General features: G+C 56.2%; 1 protein-coding gene across 4 annotated transcripts in view; it reads left to right on the top strand.

The window, feature by feature from the left end:
- Nucleotides 1–19643, top strand: part of SYT7 (synaptotagmin 7) — a 177295-nt gene that overhangs the window by 140639 nt on the left and 17013 nt on the right. The gene's annotated exons all lie outside the window — the stretch shown is intronic.

Genomic DNA, 19643 nt, shown 5'->3' with positions numbered 1-19643 from the left:
CACACACACACACACACACACACTGTGTCTCTGTCACATATACACAGCATGTCTCTCTCTCTCTCTCTCTCTCACACACACACACACACAGTTTTCACACTCACCCCCTAACACATACTTGTATTATTGTTGTTGTTGTAACTTGATACTTCTTTCAGAGTGTGTTGTTTTAGTGTTTTGACTGGTCTGTGCATGTCATCATTTTATTTCTCTTTTATTCTTTAATTTTTTGAGTAGCGAGTTCTAAAATGCCTAAGCTGTCCTGGCTGGAGTAATTATCCCTATGGTAACTTTTAAAAAATATATATTATAGCTAGTTTTTGGTTTCTACTGGTGGCGCACATCCACACATTACCTCCCTATGGTGCATATAACAAAATTCCTTCCGCACATGGATGGAAAAAATTAGAGGAAACACTGGTGGGCAGCCTGGGGAGAGGCTGGGGCTGGGGGGTCAGACAGGACACCTGCTTTAGGAGCTTGCTCAGGGGGGAATTCATACACAGCTAGCTCTTTCCCCCTGTGTGACCCTCTTGCTGGGGGCTAAAGAGAGATGGGCCCAAACCCAGGACCTGCCCTTGGGGGTGATCCTCACTGGGCCCTGATTCTGCACCATTCATGCCAATGGGAGCTTGGCTACGGGCATCACATGGCTCAGGATCAGGGCTGTAGTGATGGGGCAGCAGGGCAGAAGCATTACCCCCATCACACCCCAGTGCCATCCCAAACTCACAAACTGTCTTGTCTCACTGCAATATCCAGGGCTAGAAGAATGGCCTCTGCTTCTCTTGATGGACATTATGGCATCATGTGGTGCCCCCTTGTGGCATAGCTGAGAAGAGCAGTGTCAGTAACCAAGCAACCTCTCCCTGAACTGGGGTGCAGGGCAGAAATAAGAGGGGTGAGACAGAAAGCAATCCCCACGCCCCTCTGCACTGCAGCATGAGAGTGACATGCCCCGGGGGCTGGGACGCCCCATCCAGGGGATACGGGACGAGCACACCCCTGCAGAGAAAGGTTAAGGACAGACTGGCTGCTCCCCACCCCCAGCTGCATGGCTAGGGATTGGGAGCCCAGGCAGCCAGAACTGCGCCCTTCACTCTGCCCAGGAGACCCTAGCACCTGGGCCTGGACCAGGCAGTGGGAGAGGAGGAGCTGGGAGCGTCCACTCTCCTGGATCAACGCACCACCCGTGGGGCTGAGACCCTGCTCCTTCTCTAGGTCCCGTGTGTACGTGGAGTGAGGCCGGAGCTGCCCAGCTCAGAGCCAGGGGTTAATCCAGCACCCTTCTCTGGGCTATATGTGCCCTTTAAAATATCCCTGCTGAGTTGTAAGCAGATGGAGCACTCTGTTCGACTGGGTCACGTAGCTGGGCCCACCGTGGGGAATGGGACGTTGCCTCCTACTGCCAGGGGAGAGGCTCCAGCAGGCAGCCAGGGACGTGGGAGGGACTAGGGAGGGCACCTCCCGCAGGCCAGTGCCACTGCCGGGGCCCTCGGTCATGCAGTCCAGTCCAGCCACCCCACCCGAGGCTCCGGGACTGGCAGCTCAGCTTCCATGGCAGGCTCGGGCAGGGGGAGGAGCCTGGCTGCAGGGCAGGGAAGAGAGCATGTGGTCTAGGAAATGGATATGCTTCCCCTCTAAGGGCTGGGGACCCTGTGGTGGGGACCGAACCCCGCAGGGTGTGGGGGCATTACCTCTACATGCAGCAGAGACACACAAATGGCCATAGCACACAAACATGCAGCAATGCGCACAACACAAAGCCAGAGAGATACACACAGCACAGAGCCATGCTCTAGCCAGTCATACAGCCCCCCTCCACCCCGAGCCAGGCTAATGCATATACACCCAGTGCAGGGACATTCACACCCAGAGCCTCCTGGCCTGGACACATACCCCCAGGGTCACACGTGCCTTACCTGTGGCCCCGCCCACTCTCGTACACTCTGGCTGCCTAAGTACCAGCCTGCCTGGGTGCACCAGTCCTGGAGGAGGCCTCTGGGCCCAGCAAGGAGCCCCTACTTGGTCCCCTGGTGTCTCCCCCTGCAGGAAGTGGCTCACTCGTGTTAAACACACTGGTGGAGTCCGAGGCCGGAGCTAATGAACTGCTGGGCCACCACCAAGCACACTTGCCCCATAGGAAGACGCACAGCCAGGCCATAGGCTGCCACCGAGCTACCCAAACCTCACAGGTTATGGCAGAGCCCTGAGTGGCAGCCTGCATCTCCCACCCTCTACCCTGGCCCCATGCTCAGGCCAGCCCCTGGTGCATGGTACAGGGCAGGGCCCTCTGCCTGGGCACAGAGACATCTTGGACAATGCGTCCTGCTTTAGCAACCAGTGGCCTCTCTCCTCCTGTGCTCCCTATGCCCTGCCCTCCCCTGCCTCACTTCACTGCACACGCCCTACTCCTCCTGTGCCTCCCTCCACTCCCCTACTCCAGCCCCCTGCCTCTCCCCACCACACCTCCTGACCTCCCCTGCTCCAGCCCTCTTCTCCATGCCCTCCTGCCCCTCCCCTCCCCTACTCCTCCTGCCCCTCCCCTCTTTGCCCTCCTGCCCCTCCCTTCCACTCCCCTACTCCTCCAGCCTCTGCCCCTCCCCTCCACACTCTCCTGCCCCTCCTCTCCCCTACTCCTCTATCCCCCTTCCCCTCCCCTCCACACCCTCCTGCCCCCCCTCCCCTGCTCCTTCAGCCCTCTGCCCCTTCCCTCTTTGACCACCTCCTCTTCCCTTCCACTCTCCTACTCCTCCAGCCCCCGCCCCTTCCCTCCATGACCTCCTGCCCTCCCCCCCCTCCAGCCCTCTTCCCCTCTCCTCTATGCCCTCCTGCCCCTCCCCTCCCATACTCCTCCAGCCCCTGCCCCTCCCCTCCCCTCCGTGGCTTCCTGCCCTCCCCCTCCAGCCCTCTGCCCCTCCCCTCCATGCCCTCCTGCCCCTCCCCTACTCCTCCAGCCCTCTGCCCCTTCCCTCCACTCCCCTACTCCTCCAGCTCCATGCCCCTCCCCTCCTCTATTCCTCTGGCTACTCCTCTCCCCTACTTCCCCACCCTTCCATGCCCTCCTGCCCTCTCCTCCACTTCCCTCCTCTACTCATCCTGCTCCCCTCTTCCTCCCTTCCCCCTCCCCCTTCCTTATTCACCCTGCCCCTTCCCTTACCCTTCCTCCTCCACTCTTCTTCTCCCTCCCCTCTCCCTTCACTCCCCATCTCCTCTTGCCCTGCTGCCCCTCCCCTTCTACTGTCTGCCTCCCCTTCCCTCTCAGGCAGTCTCCTTTCCCCCAGCAGGCAGCTCACTAACCCCTCTGACCCTCTGGCCCTGGCTCTTACTCTGCCAGCCCCTCTCCCTTCCATTCACTGCTCCCCGACCTTGCCGTTCTGGACTGAGGGGAGGAATCCCTCTGGGTGGCTGAGCCTGCCAGTCCTGTAATGAAGAGGGAAGCTGCTCTCTAGGATGGTGGCACCCTGCTCTCTCAGCTCTCCAGCACCCTTCCTCAGGCTGTTCCTCAGGGGGCCCGGCCCACTCAGCAGCATTGCCTACCTAAAGCCCACTGCTCAGTGCCTGGCCCACACAGGGGAGGAGTTTGGCTCTTTAGCTCAAGCTGTGGAGACTCACATCCTGGCTCTGGAGGTCCCCTTGTCCATTCCAGGTCATGAGCAAGACACTGTTACCATAGCACCACTTGGCCTTCCAGACCCACAACAAACAGATTCCCAGAGACCTAGAAGAGCCTGATCTGAGCCATCATTGACAAAGGCACTGCTTTGAGGAAGCTCACATGGCTGGCACCACACAGGAATAGACAGGGCAGTACTGGGGGTGAAGCTCACAGCGCTGGAGTCCGTGCTGACATAGGGCACCGCTGAGGGGAAGCTCACAGCGCTGGAGTCCGTTTTGGGATAGACAGGGCACCGCTGAGGGGAAGCTCACAGCGCTGGAGTCCGTGCTGGCATAGACAGGGCACCGCTGAGGGGAAGCTCACAGCGCTGGAGTCCGTGCTGGGATAGACAGGGCACCGCTGAGGGGAAGCTCACAGCGCTGGCGTCCGTGCTGGGATAGACAGGACACCGCTGAGGGGAAGCTCACAGCGCTGGAGTCCGTGCTGGGATAGACAGGGTACCGCTGAGGGGAAGCTCACAGCGCTGGAGTCCGTGCTGGGATAGATAGGGCACAACTGAGGGGAAGCTCACAGTGCTGGAGTCCGTGCTGGGATAGACAGGGCACTGCTGAGGGGAAGCTCACAGTGCTGGAGTCCATGCTGGGATAGACAGGGCACTGCTGAGGGGAAGCTCAAAGCGCTGGAGTCCGTTTTGGGATAGACAGGGCACCGCTGAGGGGAAGCTCACAGCGCTGGAGTCCATGCTGGCATAGACAGGGCACCACTGGTGGGAAGCTTTGTACAAATGAGAGATGAACAAGGCTTGTGAGGACCTGGCTCAAATACACCTTCCCCTGCCCCTCCCTGGACAGCACATGTTCATTCCCTGCTTCCACCACTGCCTTTGGGGAGACTCTTCCACAGCCTAACCCCTTGCTATTAGGAGACTATCATTGCTTGTCAGTGTCGCCCCTTGCTCCTACCCCCCTCTTTAAACACTCTCCTCCTCCACTCGAAATTCACGTTCCTCAGGTTCCCCTAGACTGTTGTGTCCCTCTACCACTGAAAGGGACACGTGCGGGGGAGACGGAATGTAATTACCCCGGCAGGAGCTAACAATCCAGTGCCGCATCTGACACAAGCTCTATCCTTCCCCAAACACATTACCCAGCTACATAACATGATTGCAGAGAGAGAGAACAGCAGAAGGACAAGGAAACAAAATTGTTTTGCCACTTAAATCCCTGCTTTGTCCCAAGGATGCAGGAGGCGAGGGGACAGATTCTCAGCTGGTGTCCATCGGCGTTGATATGCACCAGCTGAGAATTTGGCTCAATAACTTTTAAGGGCAGGCTCAGGGTCAATTCTTCCATATAGGCAGGGCAGCAAAACCCTGCAAGGCAATGCCTGGGTTTCTCCTCCTCCCTGCTGCTAGATGTATGTATTTCTGTGCCCTCCTCAGTGGTTGGCTTGAGGAAGGGCAAAAAGAGAGGGGGCCCTGTGGATTTATCTCAGGGAGATCAGGGTAACTGCTGCTGGGACCCCTGAATGAGTCTGTGCTAGATTCCTTATCCTGCACAACTAGCTGCCAAGGCTGATGGTGGAACATGAGCTAATGACCTGACACTGTGTCCTCCAAACAACCCTGGGAGGTCTCCAAGCAACCCGGCAAGCTGCCCTCTGAGTGACTCAGGGAGGGACCAACACCATGACCTAACCAGGTATCCCAAGGGATCTGATGATGTGTCCTCAGAGGTGTATTTTGAGTGTGCTCATGAGTGATGCCCAAAAAAGCTAGAGCAGCCTCACTGCCCAGCTCCCGCTGGCTCCTGGAAAAGTGTGATACTTGGGAGGTGGCAAGAAATGGGACATGTCCAGTGTTCTTTGCTTCTGAGCAGAGCTGGTCAGGAAAGGGAACTTCTGCTCCATCTGACATCTCAAGATTTCCCTTCCTCTCACCTCGGAGCGACAGAATTCACCACAGAACGAAGAGTCAGAGATCTTTCATGTGAGACACACCGAAAGAACTTATGGAAAAGTGGTTTCACGAGGACTTTAATATTACAATGTAACATTTGAAATGATGCCATCAAAGTGAAAAGCTTTGATAATCTCCCCGTGTTTGGTTTCACTGACTCAATGTTTTCTGAGGGAAAGCTGTTCCACGAGCTGTGTTTTGACCAGCTCTGCTTCTGAGGGTATGTCTACACTTGGTTGGGGCCCATGTAGACCTAACCAGGGCAGTGGTGATCTAGCTAGCGTGAGTTTTGGAGCAGTGAAGCAGCAGTAGCAGTACCAGCCTGCCCAGACCCCTGGGTAATTACACACAGGGCTAGCCCGGGTTGAAGCACATGCTTCTGCAGCTCCACTGCTCTGGCACCTAGGCTACCTAGATTAAACCTTGCTCGGGTATGTGTGCTTGAGCTGCAATCACACTCTGGTTGCAATGCGGGTGTACCCTTGTCTCTCTAATGCACTAGTGTGTGGTGCAGGGAGCGGCGGACTAGTGGGTCCCTAATGCACTGGAGGCAGGGAGTGTCCATCCATCCAACAGCTCTCTAAGCACTGGTGTGGGTGGCGGAGGGGGCACGGGTCATCCAATGGAGGAGATGGTTGGACAGCTTCCTAAGGCAGCATCAGTCTGTGACAAATCTGAACTGACTGGCTCCTCGATAGCTCCTGTGCTGCCTGAAGCCCCTGCTGAAACGCAGTGCCATTGCCCTGCAGGAACACCGGCCCCAGCCGATGGTACCACAGGAGCACCGGCGGAGGGCAGCAGTGAAGGGGCTGAGATCCAGTCCTAGCGGGTGAGTGTCTGGGGATGCAGCGTATGCCCCCCTGGGCTGACATGACTGAGTGAAACCACAAATGTGGAGCTGAGTCACACAGACAGTGAATGGGGCTGTCAAGAAGTGCATGGCAAATGCTGCATCGCAAGGACCTGGCGGATGTCAGGAGGTCTCATGTTTGGAGCATGTGGGGACTGAGAGTGGAGCACAGGAGATGCCTGGCCCTTCTGCCTTCTCTCAACAGTTCTCACATATGAGGAACTCCACTAGCACCAGCCATTATCTTCTCCCACCACCCCATCATTTGCTCTTGAGCCTTTATTTAGGGATGTTGAAGAGCATCATCCCAGCTTGGTTTTGGGCCTTTAGGTGTCTCTTCCCACCTCCCTGATATATGGTACTGCATGGAAATCCCTCCCCATAGATACAGGGGCGGCTCTAGGTATTTTGCCGCCCAAGCACAGCAGGCAGGCTTTGGGAGGTCCGCCGAAGCCGCGGGAACAGCGGACCCTCCACAGGCATGCCACCGAAGGCAACCTGCCTGCCCTCGCGGCGACCGGCAGCGCGCCCCCCATGGCTTGCCGCCCCAGGCACGCGCTTGGCATGCTGGTGCCTGGAGCCGCCCCTGCACAGATAGCTGGGTATATTACTTCTCTCCCCGCTGAGCCCTCTTCTGTCTCACACCATACGCCCCCGCCATTAGCCACTGTGTGCGTGAGGGTCCCGTCCTCTGCCAGGGCCCAGTGTCTCCATTGTGTTGGGTCGAGGAGGCCAAAATATCCCGGGGCTGCTCGTGACAAGACGCAGCCTGGGTCGTTGGATTGGTTCTGGGGAGATAGCTGCAGTGATGTGACAGGCAGGCTGTCAGGAAGAATTTGGCTAACTGGAGCTCCCGACCCTAGGGAAATGAGTGCGCGGAGCAGAGCCAGGAGCCGTCTGAGGAGACGCCAGTGACAGAAAGAGAGACTGATCCCCTCTGACAGCTGCCTGGACAGCAATGAAGCCACAGACCCAGGAATCCATAAGATATTATCTAGTTGTCTAAATGTAGTGGGAAGAGTTCCGCTCCCCAATGCCCTGCAGAGGCATCTCTGCTGGGGACAGACAGGATTGCCAGAGAGTGCAACAAGCACAGGGGGCTCTGGGTTGAGGAGCTCAGCTAGGCCCTGGCAAGCCCAGAGGAGATTGCTCCTTCATCGCGGATGTGGATGTGCCCCTGCTTCCACGCTGTGTATCCAGGAGAGCCAGCCAGGAGTGAATGGCCAGCCCCTAAAACCCCTCAAAGCCTGTAGGATGAAGGGATTTGTTCTCTGATATCTGGGAGCCCATGCCTGTGACTAGACATGGATACCCTGTCCCAAGGCCATGTGCACACCCACAGAGACATGAGGGCCACATGCAGAGGAGGGACCTCAGCATCAGCACTTGAGGAGACGGGGCCTGGGGTCTCCATGCATGGCATCGTGCTGATGAATTAACCAGAGCTGCCCCTGACCTGCTTCAGTCAGAGCCAGGGCCTGAGATTTTCTTGGTGCTCCTCTCACTGGCAGCTCCTCTACCTCTCGCTGAGGTGACTAGCTGAGCTGAGAGCTCTGGAGGAAGGAGAGGTACTGGTCTTGAAGAGGCCTGCAATGCCTGTTTCTGGTGGCAGTGCTCCGACTGTGCTCCACATTTCCCCTTGCTGACAAGACGCCGGGAAGGTTTCTCCTCGGTGCACAGTATGGCATGAAGAGCACGCACATCTGTCAGCTATGTGCCAATGCAGTCCTCCCTCTGCCCGGTCCCCGGAGACTTCCCAGGCAAGCCCTCCACATCTGCTTTGGGCCAATGGCTCCAGCTTCCTCCAGGCTGCCTTTGATGGAGTGGCTTGCAGCTGGCAGCGTCACTACCCATAATGGAGCAGAGGCATGTGCCGCCCTTCTTATATGTCTACATCTCTTATTTCTTTCCCCATTCCTCAAGAGAAGCCCCGGCCAGCCCTCCCAACAGTCCCTGGGCCGCAAGCCACAGCACCAAGCCATCTACTCTGTCTGAATGACTCAGGCTCCCAGTGGATCCAGAGAAGCCAGAGGCAAGAAGGGGCTTTTGTCATTAACGGAGAAGTGCAGAGCCACCAGCACCCACAAGGCCTCTCAGTTCATCCAGTCCAGCCAGGACAGGAGTCAGAGCAATCCAGACAGGGCTACTACAGACCGGCTAGCTCACCTACCCCTACCCCCTGGTTCATCCCCACTAATGACTTCTCCATCCTGCATCTGCATAGCCACAGCACCTCCACCTCCTCCCTGGTCAGCCACATGGTTGCTCATACTTCCTAACAATGAGGCCTGTCAGTGGGAGGATCCGCGGGTCCTAAGTCCAGGCCTTCAGGCTGCAGCCACCTCCACAGCACCACTCAACAGCTCTGCTAGTGACTGGAGAACTGGGAGCCTGAAAGGCATATGCTCCATTAAAGGTATCGCCCCCAGAGATGTGATTGGAGGAGTTCTGAAGTCCCTGATTGGGTCACGTACACTATTTAAGCCAGAAAGAGACAGAGAAAGTTGTCTGTGCAAAAAGGTGGCTCCTGGCTTGCTGCTGCTACAGACCCTGCCGTCTTCTACCTGCCGTGCCAGCCTCCTCCCCAATTCCGGACTCCAACCCTGTCCTGTTCCCAGCTCCTGCCCTCAGCCTCCTTCCAGTTCCTGGCCCCCCTTGCCCTGGTTTCTGACTGCTCCAGCTCCAACCATAGGCTATGGCTCTTTGGTTTCTGACTCAACACTGGCCTTTGGCTTCAGCTTCTGTTTCCTGTCCCTCCTGGCTTCGATTTTCGTTTCTGACACCTGGCTCCTGCCTTCCGACCTGCCATTTGGCCTCTGGTTCCTAAGCACCATGCTGACCACCAGGCCAGGCTGCCCCATACTGGTCCCGGGGTAGGGGTGAAAGCCTTATCACTTGAATTGTCTAGAAACCGGATAGTCCTTTAGAAACCAGTGCAAAGCACTATTAGATGCCCTGAAGGGAAGCTCCTGCCCTGGCCAGCAGGTGATTTAGTGGGTCTGTTCCTGCTGTGGTTTCTACCGTACCCATTAAGAATCTTGCTTCTAACATCTCAGCCTGAACTTCTCCTTCCTCAGTATCCGGCTGTTGCTCCGAGGCTCACGTAGAAAGCTGTGGGACATTGGACACAAAATGCACAAGGCGTCTGGGAGATGTGAGGGTTTAAGAACAACCGTCTTCCTCATTTCTTGGGGAGGGCTTTGGGGCTGACCAGAGCGCAGCCTGAGCCCCTCACTTGTGAAATACCTCCCATCAACGCCCAAAAGTGTCCTAAACAGTGCCCATTCCTGCCATGGAGCACTAGGATGGGACAGGCTAAGAAATGTCTCAGTCTGCAGCATGATAATGGCAGCATGAACAGAGGTCGCTGGCGTAACAACCCACATGGTTCAAACAGTCCTCCCACGACTGTCCCTCATGGCACCGTTGGCCTTGCAACATCTTCCAAAAGCCTCTGCTTCTGGGAACTGTGGGATAGATACCTAGAGGGCAGTGTGGGTATGGCGGAAACTGTAACAGGTCTCCAGCATGGACACACTGAATCGACTGTGCTTAAACCAGATCTCTCCTATGGCTTCAGTTAGAAGCAGCTCTGTGAGCGTGGACTCAGCCAAAGAGAGCTCAGTCTGGAAACTCCTTGTTTGCTTTAGTCTGTGTTGGCCTCAGTGAGGACTTTGGCTAAGCCAGGAGAGGCTGGTGGGATGAGTCATTAGATGCACCGTTCACAAGTGTTTTAAGCTGGACTACTGCAGTGCTTCTATGTGTGAGGCAGTGGAGAAGGGTCAGGTGGGCGAGGGCAGCAAAACCGGGGTGTCTGTTGGGGGAGGGGGGCAGGAGACCCAAGCATCTAAAACCCACATGTATAGCTGGCCGAAATGTTCTGACCAAAACTTTTCTTGCCAGGGATGAACTGAAAACATTTTTTGCAGGAAAATATTATTTTAGTCTAAATTTTTCAACAGGACATTTCAAAACAAAAATAACATGTTTGTTTCATTTTTAATTGAAATTTTCATTTCATTTTATTTTTTGAAACCTGAAAAAGATGGATGATTTCGAAAGATTTCTACATTTATATTGTATTAATTCCATTCTGTTAGTCAAAATGAAACGCGACCTAGTTGAAATCATGTGTTTTGACAAGACTGAAAGGGGATAAAATATTTTGTTTTGCCAAAAATCCAAGATTTTGATTCTTTGTCCCAATTGGGGGTGAAACCAAATTTCAAAATCCCAGAACTTTCAATGGGATAGAAATTCATTTTTTGGCATACTCTGGTTAGGACCATTCAGGAAACCAACATTAAAACTGTAGTCCCCCAGCTTAAGAGCGCTCGGCCCTTTGTTATATCTGTTTGGAGCCCACCAAACTAGAATTTCTTTAAAATCCTTAGAAGAACTTATATGATTTGAGGCCAGGTGCTGAGGGGCAGGAGATTTGTAATTGGAAAGTGTTGACCTTGCCATCGGAGTCAGCAGAGACATTTAGCATCTTGTAAGTACTGTGGATCTGTATCTCCTGAAGCCACCGTACCATTCATCAAGGGCTTAGGGAAACTCTGAACACACACAGCATTTCAGAATGTAAAACTCACCCTGCCTAAAGTCCTTATTAAAGAGTTTCCAGTTCCAAGGCCTCATGCCAGAGCACTACTGGCTGAGATTGGGCATAAGGGTTAGCAAATGCTTTGAACTTGAACATAAGAACGGCCAGACTGTGTCAGACCGATGGCCCATCTAGCTCAGTATCCTGTCTTCTGAGAGTGGCCAGTGCCAGATGCTACAGAGGGAATGAACAGAACAGGGTAATTATCGAGTGATCCATCCCATGTCATCCAGTCCCAGCTTCTGGCAGTCAGAGGCCTAAGGACACACAGGCGCCAATTTTCCAAAGTGCCGGGAGGTGCTCAACCCCCAGTTCTGCCCCAGGCCCCCACTCCACCCCTTCCCCCAAGACTCCACCCCCTCCCCATCTCTTCCCACCCAGTTCTGCCCCCTTCCCCGAGCAGGCCATGTCCTCGCTCCTCCCCCCTCCCTCTCAGAGCCTCCTGAATACCATGAAACAGCTGACTGTGGCGGGTGGGAGGCATGGGGCAGGAGCGGGAGATGCTGATCTGCAGGGCCTGCCGGCAGGTGGGAGGCACTGAGGGGGTGGGGGGGAGCTGATAGGGGGGCTGCCGGTGGGTGGAGCACTCACAGAGTCTGTGCCAATGTAAGGTGTGATGCAGTAGGGACTGTCTGTGTGGGGAGTGGGAGAGCAGGGGAGGACTTTAGGAGATGGACGATGCCAGAGCCTGTAACCTGAGCTAGGTAAGGGAGGGGAAAGGTCAACACCTTTGCCCGGGAAGGGGACAAAGGAAGGGAGTGGCAGGAGGGAAGCAGTTGGAGTTTGGGCTTGGGGCTGGATGGGCGGAATTCAGGGTATCCTAGCTGGGATCCAAGCACCCTGAAAGCCCAGAAGGACTCGGTGGAGGGGTCCTGACTGTGCCTGCAAGCTCTGCTGTAACCTGTGTTCCTGTTGTCCAATAAACCTTCTGTTTTACTGACTGGCTGAGAGTCACTGTGGGTCCCAGGAAGAGGGGTGCAGGGCCGGACTCCCCCACACTCCGTGACAACTGGTGGCAGCGGCGGGAGATACTGCACCCCGTGGACGGCGCTTCCTGCAGTAAGTGACTGGGGAGCAGTAAAACAAAGGGGTGGTTAACCCCTGGGAGTGTGTGCCCAGTGAGAAGGACTTTGCAGTAACAGGGTCCCCCGGGGGATTGCAGCGAGCGGTCCCAGGGGCGGAGGAGTCTGCAGCTCGACCCTGGCAGAGAGGTGGTGACCTCAAGAAGGGCTGGTGCACTAGGGGTCCCCTGGAAACCGTGGGGAGCGGCGAGCACCCCGGCCTGTGAGTGGCCAGCAGGAAGATGTAGGCCAAGCGGCGCAAGTGTGACCTGGTGGAGCTGTGCAAGCAGAGGGGGCTGCACCCAGGGAGACGCACCAAGGACCAGCTGATTGCCCAGCTGGAGGAGGGAGACCGCATGAATGAACGGAGCCCTGTCGCTGAGGGAAGCAGCCGAGCAGATGCAGCGCAGGCACCAGTGTCTGTCCCCGCTGGGAGTGGTCAGCCGGCGGACAAGGGCTTCCCGAGACCCCCCCTTCCTAGGCGTAGAGGAAGGGCGGGGAGGAGCCCAGTGTATACCGAGGGCACCGTGACACCCCCGGCCAGCAGGGGTATGCCCGCAAGTGGACAGCTGGGGCCCAAACTAAAGAGGACCTGCTTGACCTATTCATACTGGAGCACCTGTACGAGCAGTGCCCGTCCGACCTGAGGCTGTGGTTGATGGACCAGAAGCCGGAGAACCCGCAGCATGCAGGCCAGCTGGCCGACCAATTTGTGGACAGTCGGGCAGGGGATGGCAGGGAGGAGTCTCGAAGGAGCAGGCCTGCCTCAACGCAGAGAGAGAGTCAACATGGGACCTCCCAAAGGGGGCCTATGGAGAACCCCCCCAAAAGGGGAACATCCAGCGGCAGGTCCCTCCGACCCACTCAAGGGGACCCACGAGATATGGGCTGCTATCGCTGTGGCCAACGAGGTCACATACGGGCCCAGTGCCCCAAGCTCAGGGACAGACCAAGCAGACCCAACCCGCAGAGGGTGGACTGGGTAAAAACCCAATCGGAGGAGGGGCTACATTCCCAGGAAAGGGGGGTTGGCAACATACCACCTATGGATGCTCCCGGTTCCGGGTTTTTGGTTTACCGGGTGGGCGCGGGGCTGCCCCTCCGGAAAGAGTGCATTGTTTCCCTGGAAGTGGATGGGAGGAAGGTCACTGGGTACTGGGACACGGGCGCAGAGGTGACGCTGGCCCGGCCCGAGGTGGTGGCCTCAGATCAGATGGTGCCCGACACCTACCTGACCCTGATGGGCGTGGGCGGGACCCCATTCAAGGTACCCGTGGCAAGGGTACACCTGAAATGGGGGGCCAAGGAGGGCCCCAAGGATGTGGGGGTACACCAATATTTGCCCACTGACGTGTTAATGGGAGGGGACCTTGAGGACTGGCCTACTAACACCCAGAGTGCCCTGGTCGTGACTCGTAGTCAGAGTCGGCAAATGGCACTGCACCCCGAAAACGGGGAAGGTACTCGACCTGAGGTGCAGGACCCTAACTCAGGGAGCGGGGAACGCCCAGGGGCACGGTGCAGAGAGGCTGCGGCCTCAGACCCAGCCAGCAAGGGAGAGCCGGTCCCCATTCCTGTCCCAGCTGCTGAGTTCCAGGCCGAGTTGCAGAAAGATCCCTCCTTGCGGAAGCACCGGGACCGGGCTGACCTTAGTGCGGTACAGACCATGAGGAGAGGTTGCAAGGAGAGGTTCCTGTGGGAGAAGGGGTTCCTGTACCGAGAATGGGCTCCCCCAGGGGAAGTAGAGTCATGGGGGATCAGGAGGCAGTTGGTGGTTCCCCAGAAGTTCCGTCACAAGCTGTTGTACCTGGCCCATGACATCCCTCTCGCAGGGCACCAGGGAATCCGGCGCACCAGGCAGAGGCTGCTACAGAACTTTTACTGGCCTGGGGTCTTTACCCATGTCCGACAGTACTGCCAATCCTGTGATCCCTGCCAGAGGGTGGGGAAGGCCCGGGACAAGGGGAAAGCAGCTTTGAGGCCTTTACCCATCATAGAAGAACCTTTCCAGAAGGTGGCCATGGACATAGTGGGACCTCTCAGCAAGACGACCCGGTCAGGGAAGAAATACATCCTGGTGGTGGTGGATTTTGCCACTCGCTACCCCGAGGCGGTGGCCTTGTCCTCTATCGAAGCAGACACAGTGGCAGATGCGCTGCTGACAATTTTCAGCCGGGTGGGGTTCCCCAAGGAGGTCTTAACGGACCAGGGGTCCAACTTCATGTCGGCCCTGCTCCGGTCCTTATGGCAGAAATGTGGGGTCCAGCACAACTGGGCCTCAGCGTATCACCCCCAGTCCAACGGGCTGGTAGAAAGGTTCAACGGGACGCTGAAGATGATGCTAAAAACATTTATGAACCAGCATCCGCAAGATTGGGACAAGTACTTACCTCACCTGCTGTTTGCGTACAGGGAGGTACCCCAGGAATCTACTGGGTTTTCACCTTTCGAACTGTTGTATGGAAGGCGGGTGAGGGGGCCCCTAGACCTGATGAGGGACGAATGGGAGGGGAAGGCCTCTCCCGAGGGAGAGTCAGTGGTGGAGTATGTCCTGACCTTCCGGGAAAGACTGGCCGAGCTCATGGGCCTGGCCAGGGAGAATCTGGCCCGAGCCCAGAGGAGGCAGAAGGTCTGGTATGACCGCACAGCCCGAGCCCGTGCCTTCGCCACCGGGGATCAGGTGATGGTTCTCATCCCCGTGAGGAGAAACAAACTCCAGGCCGCCTGGGAAGGGCCCTTCAAGGTTATCAAGCAACTGAATGAGGTAAACTATGTGGTGGAGCTGTCAAACCGGGCACATCACCGTCGGGTGTACCATGTGAACATGATGAAACCATACTATGACAGGGGGAATGTGGTGTTGGCCGTGTGTGGACATTGGGAGGGGCAGGGAGATGACCCCTTAGTGGATCTATTCCCTGGGACAAAAACTGGTTCCCCCCTGGAGGCGATTCCCCTCTCTGATCAGCTGACCCCGGGCCAGCACGCTGAGATCAGAGGGGTGCTGCATCTGTACAGACAGCTGTTTTCCAACCAGCCTGGACGCACTAATTTGACTGTCCACCGGGTGGAGACCGGGTCACACCCCCCTATAAGATGCTCCCCTTTTCGGGTCACTGGTAAAACTGCCCAGGATCTTGAAAGAGAGGTCAGGGACATGCTGGCTTTGGGGGTGATCCAGCCGTCTTCCAGCCCTTGGGCCTCGCCAGTAGTGCTGGTTCCCAAGAAGGATGGGTCAATCCGGTTCTGTGTGGACTATCGAAAGCTCAATGCCATCACCGTATCTGATGCCTACCCTATGCCCAGGCCTGACGAGCTCCTAGACAAGCTGGGAGGTGCACGGTACCTCACCACTATGGATCTTACCAAAGGCTACTGGCAAGTGCCGCTGGACGCAGATGCCAGGCTGAAATCGGCCTTTATCACCCCTCTGGGGCTCTATGAGTTTTTGACCCTGCCCTTCGGCCTCAAGGGAGCGCCGGCCACCTTCCAGCGCCTGGTGGATCAGCTACTGAGGGGGATGGAGAGTTTTGCCGTGGCGTATATTGACGACATCTGCGTCTTCAGCCAGACCTGGGAGGACCACGTGTCCCAGGTTAAACAAGTCCTGGACCGACTCCGAAAGGCTGGGTTAACAGTAAAGGCTGAGAAGTGCAAGGTGGGGATGGCTGAAGTATCTTACCTGGGCCATCGGGTGGGGAGCGGCTGCCTGAAGCCGGAACCAGCCAAGGTGGAGGTGATCAGAGACTGGCCTGCTCCCCAAACCAAAAAGCAGGTCCAGGCCTTTATTGGGATGGCGGGGTACTATCGAAGGTTCGTGCCTCACTTCAGTGCCATAGCCGGCCCCATCACTGAACTGTGCAAAAAGGGGAAGCCAGACAAGGTGATCTGGACTGAGCAGTGCCAGGAGGCTTTCCGGGCGCTGAAGGAGGCTCTGGTTAGCGACCCAGTTCTGGCAAACCCAGATTTTGACAAACCCTTTATGGTGTTCACCGATGCCTCAGACACGGGACTGGGGGCGGTGTTAATGCAGGAGGATGAAAAGGGGGAGAGACACCCCATCGTGTACCTGAGTAAGAAGCTGCTACCCCGGGAACAAAGCTACGCGGCCATCGAGAAGGAATGCCTGGCCATGGTGTGGGCCCTTAAGAAGCTAGAGCCATATCTCTTTGGGCGACACTTCACCGTGTACACCGACCACTCTCCCCTGACCTGGCTGCACCAGATGAAAGGAGCCAACGCCAAGCTCCTGAGGTGGAGCCTGCTCCTGCAGGACTATGACATGGACGTGGTCCATGTGAAGGGAAGTGCCAACCTGACAGCGGATGCGTTGTCCCGGAGAGGGGACCCTGAACTTCCCCAGGTCACTGGGCAGAGTGACCCCGCTCAGTTCAGTCTCGAAGGGGGGAGAGATGTGATGCAGTAGGGACTGTCTGTGTGGGGAGTGGGAGAGCAGGGGAGGACTTTAGGAGATGGACGATGCCAGAGCCTGTAACCTGAGCTAGGTAAGGGAGGGGAAAGGTCAACACCTTTGCCCGGGAAGGGGACAAAGGAAGGGAGTGGCAGGAGGGAAGCAGTTGGAGTTTGGGCTTGGGGCTGGATGGGCGGAATTCAGGGTATCCTAGCTGGGATCCAAGCACCCTGAAAGCCCAGAAGGACTCGGTGGAGGGGTCCTGACTGTGCCTGCAAGCTCTGCTGTAACCTGTGTTCCTGTTGTCCAATAAACCTTCTGTTTTACTGACTGGCTGAGAGTCACTGTGGGTCCCAGGAAGAGGGGTGCAGGGCCGGACTCCCCCACACTCCGTGACATAAGGACACCCAGAGCATGGGGTAGCGTCCCTGACCACCCTGGCTAATAGCCATTGATGTACCTTTTCTCCATGGACTTATCTAGTTCTTTTTTTGAACCCTCATATGCAAGCAGGCAACTATAGGGTTACATTGTGCCTCTAGGCACCACCCTACGCAAGGGGTCGTGTATCAACTGCGCCACCTCTTGAGAAGCTCCAGGGGCAGAGGCACTGACTTTTATTTTTCCCTGTAGGTGCTCCACCCCTGCTTCGCCCTGAGGCCCCCCATTCTGCTCCCCTCCTCCGAGGCCCCACCTGCCCATTGCTCGCTGCTCTCCACTCTCCCCCAAGCTCCTCTCCACAGCTGCCAAACAGCTGGTCGGTGGTGCTGCAGAACAGCTGTGGCTCGTGGGTGCTGAACACCCACTGTTTTTTTTCCATGGGTGCTTGAGCCCCAGAGCACTCACAGAGTTGGTGTCTATGCTCAGGGGGCATCACAGTTCAGAGACACCCCTCTGTGTTACAGTCCCTCCCCTGCTTCCCCCTTGCTCTGCAGGATAGTGATTAACTGCAGGCCCGGACCAGCCGCAAATTACAACACCCCATGTACTGGCTGCTCTGGTCAGGAAATAGAAGGAAGACCCTTTCCATGTACGCAGCAACGGCTGACTCCTGCCGGCCCAGTCCCCAGCTCTGGGTAACAAGCAGAGATGCAAGGAAAGTCGCTCCCCTCCACAACCCTATCATCCAAACCACAATCTGGGCCACTCAGGATCAAAGATGTTCCTAGCCTGTGCCGGCATGTGTATTAAAGTCCTCAGCAAAATAGATGTGTTTTGTACAGCACATGCCCTGGGTGTGGAGGGACAGGCCAATGTAAAGTCTGTTTTGTTGATTGTTGACATTTTCAACCTTTCAGATGTTTGGATTTTGATTTTCCTGGCATTCTAGGGATTTGTTTTGTTTTGTTTAAAACACAACATCCTTTTAAGACCATTTCCCTGGAAATGATTGATGTGTATTTTCAACCTTAACTCCAACATAAGGAAGCTTTTTGTCATGGAATATGGAGAGATCTGGAGAGTGATACAGTATTGTGTGAAAGCAGAGTGGTGATAATTCCCCTGCACACCACCAGGGGGAAGCCGTGGTGCAACTGAGATAGTCATTATTAATAGCTGATTCCTTATTATGAGCAGTAAAACAGGGAGTACAAAGGAGAGCGTGGGAGCTGGGAGAGTTGGAAGGCCTCCCATCTAAGAGACCGTCACAGGAGCTATGCATACGTGCCTTAAAGAAATGCAGGGAGCAGGGTGGCATAGGCCTCTGTGCCAGCAGCAGAGCAGAGATAAGAGAAAGGAAGCTGGGAATGATTGGAGTTTAACAAGAAGCAAGGGCCCTAAGCATGGGAAGAGCACATTTAGATGAGGTGCCTGCTGATGCTCTGACAATGGACTGAGGTTGGGGAGGTCCCATCAGTGGAAATGCTCATAAAGAGCCTAGATGAGACAAGCAGAGGGAGCTGAGCTGGGTTGTGGTGGCCTGTGAGCTCCGTTCCTGCTAGCAATTGGTACCGGAGAAGCAAGGGCATTTTGGAGAGGCCCATGAGAAGAAACAGGCAGTGCTGACTGCCAGGGCAGGCAAGCCGGGGGCTGAGGCCAAGCAGGGTAAATTGCTGGCTAGTGAGTTGGCTCCACACGTCACTGACAAGAAGCAGAGAAACCAAGTGCTCTGGTGGCTAAATCACAGAGCTTATAAATATGCTGCTCCAGGTGGCTGGCAGGCCCAGTCCTTCAGCTCAAATGGTAGAAGCCTGTGCTTTTTGTACAGACAGTCCTGGGTTCAGACCCACTAGCGGCCTGAAGAGACTCATTTCCTGTGTTGCTGCAGCACCTGTCCACAGCAGGCCCTGCCTGCCCACAGCTCTGTGCTAGTTCTTCCCCAGCTTCAGCTGACACGCCTGTGCTGGTTTCCAAGCTGAGAGTGGCAATCGGGTGGTGACAGCAAGGGAGACAGGCTATGCAGCTAGTTGGCTGTCAGAAGCGCCTTCTCTGGTGCAAGCAGCGTGATGGGACCTGTGCATAGCATCCCCAGGGCTCCCGTGCCAGCTGGGGGCTGGCCTCACATTCCAGGGGGTGTGGTCTACCAGTCTCCAGGCTGCACCTCCCAGCAGGGGGCCATCTCAGCCAGCTCTTGTGCCTCAGCCCTGCATGGCAGCACTTGCCCTCTCTCAGGCAAGGGTGGGATTTTGTCCATTGTTCTTGGAGGGCACTGAGCTGGACGCTGGCATGAAATGCTAGCCCAGCTTTGCAGAGCTGTCCAGACACACAGGGGGCTCCAGAAGAAACTCACCTCCCTTTCTGACCATAGACACCTTCTCTACTCCCAAACCAGAACCTGGCCCCACTGAAGCCCAGGGAGTTTTGCTGATGATCAGGAAGCAGGTTGATAATCAGCAGAGCCTTGCCTCCGAGAGCTTGACCCTGCATGCTTCCCTCTCACCGACTGCACCTCTCACTCTCCCCTTGGCTGGGGCAGCAGCTGATTGAACCTGGTCTAAAAGCATGAGCTTCTACTGGTTGAGCTAAAGGACTAGCTCTGCCATGTGGAAACAGCAGCTACCACCTAAGAAACCTCTTTATGGGGAACAGCCCCAGAAGGGCACCCAGCCCATGCTGTGTTTTGCGTTACACTCACATCAGGGCTGCAGGATTGGCCTAGGCTATTTAAGCAATACCGTAACATTCCTCAGAGGCAGAT

This window comes from Gopherus flavomarginatus, chromosome 5, assembly GCF_025201925.1.
Source record: "Gopherus flavomarginatus isolate rGopFla2 chromosome 5, rGopFla2.mat.asm, whole genome shotgun sequence".
Taxonomy (NCBI): domain Eukaryota; kingdom Metazoa; phylum Chordata; order Testudines; family Testudinidae; genus Gopherus; species Gopherus flavomarginatus.
The sequence above is the reverse complement of the archived record's forward strand: the minus strand, read 5'-3'. Positions and strand labels throughout refer to the sequence as shown.